The sequence below is a fragment of the Daktulosphaira vitifoliae genome, unplaced genomic scaffold, assembly GCF_025091365.1.
Source record: "Daktulosphaira vitifoliae isolate Bord-2020 unplaced genomic scaffold, ASM2509136v1 Scaffold_3, whole genome shotgun sequence".
Lineage (NCBI taxonomy): Eukaryota > Metazoa > Arthropoda > Insecta > Hemiptera > Phylloxeridae > Daktulosphaira > Daktulosphaira vitifoliae.
This window is the reverse complement of record NW_026099574.1, coordinates 36,070,577-36,073,592: the sequence shown is the minus strand read 5'-3', so window position 1 is coordinate 36,073,592 and position 3,016 is coordinate 36,070,577. Positions and strand designations below refer to the sequence as shown.

Sequence of the window (3,016 nt, the reverse complement as noted above, 5' to 3'; positions counted from 1 at the left end):
AACAAATTATAATAAATAAACAAAAATTAATAAACAAAATAATTCAACACCTAAATAACTTTAATAACATAAAATATTATTAAACTAATAATTTTCTATTTTGGTACAAAAATGTCAGCATATTTACATTTTTTGCCAACAAACAAGTCCTTTTTGAGGTTACTATATTTCCAGCAGTAGAAAAGCATCTCTCAGAGCTTACTGACGTGGCAGGAATAGCGAGATATTCCTTGGCTAATGCTGCAAGATTTGAGTATTTGATTTCCCTTGATTTCCACCACTCATATGGATTTAAATCAAAACGTAATTGAGGTTCCGCTGTATAAATTTGAAACTGAGTCGTTAAATTATCGTTTTTAATTATTGTATTTCCATATAAAAATTGAAGATCGCTGCTTTGAGCTAGTGGATTTTGTTCCATATTGAATTCAATGTTTTGCATGCTACTGTTAAATTTTTCTAGCAAACTCNAATGTTAAATTTTTCTAACAAACTCTTTACAGCCTTACGAATTGGTTCAAACTCTAATTCTTTTTAACGAGGATCTAGAAAAGATGCAATTTGTTGGACAGAGATAGAATTTGTTTCACTACAGTCAAGTTTGAATCGTTCTTTAATTTCAAATATTATTGTAGATTTAAATTCAGTGGTATATTGATCATCAGTTTCATAATGCTTTAAATGGTGATCCAATAATTTTGATAGTAATGGTCTTACCATTGACACTGGAGAATAGTTCTCGGAGCAAAATAAATTTGTAATAACATATAATGGTTTGAGGAGATTTACAAGATTTTCTATTCTTAACCATTGAGATTCAGTTATTTCTAATTTTTGTGCAGTGACTAAAGTTGTGATTGATCTGTCTGCCAAAACATTTGAAATTGGACTCCTGTTTTTTGAAAGACGGTCTAACATTAAATATATTGAGTTCCATCGTGTCTTAAAACATTGCACTAATGATTGGTGCGGAAGTCCTAGCTGTTCTTGTTTGTTTAGTGATGACTGTTTGGCTACATTCGAGTGTTTAAAATGTCCAACTAAATTAGTACACCGTTTTATTAATTCTGAAAATATTTCTTGTTTTAATGCAATATTAATAGCTAATTGCAAATTATGAGCTGCACATGTCACATCCATGTTTTCATTGTCTATTGTAATAGGTAATAACTGTACAGCATTTACTATGTTTTTTGTGTTATCTGTAATTACAGTTGTTACTTTACCATTAATTTCCCAATCGTCAAATATACATATTAATTTTTCCGCAAGATTTACTGCTGTATGACGTTCGGTCATTTCTTGTGTGGCTAAAGTAAATGACTTTGGTAGCCACTGGTTATCAATTATGTGAGCTGTTAAAGACATATATGAGTTTTGAGCCATTGAAGACCAACTATAAGTGGTGCAAACTACTCTTTTCACATTTTGTAATTCATTTTTTATTTTGTCCTCAACATTTTATTTCAATGCATGTAGTCTTTTTTTCATTGCTTGATCACTACATATTTTATAATTGAGCTCCACAACAGCCATGAACTTAAAAAACCCAGGACTCGAGCAAAATGATAAAGGCAACTGATTCATTGTAATTAATGAAGTTAGTGCTTGGTGAATTTTTTCCGTTTTTTCATAATTACATTCACGATCACTATCAGACCCACATATTTTAGAAATACGACGATGTTTTCTAGATTTTGAACTCGAGGAAGATTTAGTATTGTTATTAACAAGAATTGTATCATCATCTTGATTGATGGAACTTCCAGAATTGCTTGACCTTATAATTTCTTCGGAAACATTTGATGTATGTTTAGATTCCAAACTAGACTTACAAAGTACAAACTGTACAATTAAAATGTATGTTATTTGTTTGTAAAATTTTAAAAATAAAATTGACGATTTTATTTTTATAGAATCTACGTACTTATATGACCCAATTATAATTACGTAAATAAATTATATTTTATTATTCGGGTTATTAAAATCAAATAATTGTTAGATCACTAAAGTACCCAGACGACATTGTAATGAAGTTGTAAATTTTATTTTAAATATTTTAAAATAACTAATACATATCATACACGTTTAATTATGTAATAGAATAAAAAACATAATTTATTATTACCTTATTTCTGTGGATTCTTTTGGTGGTTTAACTTGATGTATATTTTGCAAATGTCTCATTATAGAACCAGTAGTTCCACCGACACAGGAGTATTCGTTTTGATTGTCATCACATAAATCACAAAAGGCGCGATCTCCTTCTCGCTTAGCATAGTCCCACACCCAACTTTTTCTTTTACCCATTTTTTAGTAAAACTTGTTCACTTAATGTGATTACATGCAAACCTAACGATTGACTGTTAAACCAACTTAAATTATNAAGTGATTACATCATGTTAGGATTACATGCAAACCTATCGATTGACTGTTAAACCATCTTAAATTATGGGTTCAAATTCTACACATAATATTTAATCTTTTATAATAAAAACTGTGGTATAAGATGACAATAGATCGGTTTTACAAAAATACCTGTTATTTTATCTTTCATAAATAAANATAAAAAGACCTGTTATTTTATCTTTCATAAATAAATGTTTGTTGTCAATGATTCCTCATTATATTAACCAAACCGTCGTGTATACGTCACCATATGATATCTTTTTCACATATTGTACAACCTGTGTAATCGTGTATATTCATTTTATTAGCTAATGTTCGTGTTTAACTTTAAATTTAACCTAAAAAACTTACAAATCTGTTGTACCACAATAAGAAATGTACATGTAGTCCTCAACAATATACATTTTCAGTTGATATCAATTAAAATTATTCACGTGATTAACGAATTCACGTATTCACGTGATTATGACTCTTATACGTGTTCACGTATTTTAGCTTCTACTAATTCACGTATATTAATCATACGTGTTTTATTTTGTTATACTCTCGTATTCACGATACCCGTGTACACGTATGTTTGTATTCACGTAAAAACATTAGAGCTCTA

The 3,016-nt window shown here is 29.1% G+C and overlaps 1 pseudogene; it reads right to left on the bottom strand.

Moving 5' to 3' along the window:
• Window positions 1-2,346, bottom strand: LOC126900524 (E3 SUMO-protein ligase ZBED1-like; annotated as a pseudogene).
• Window positions 2,347-3,016: the final 670 nt, after the last annotated feature.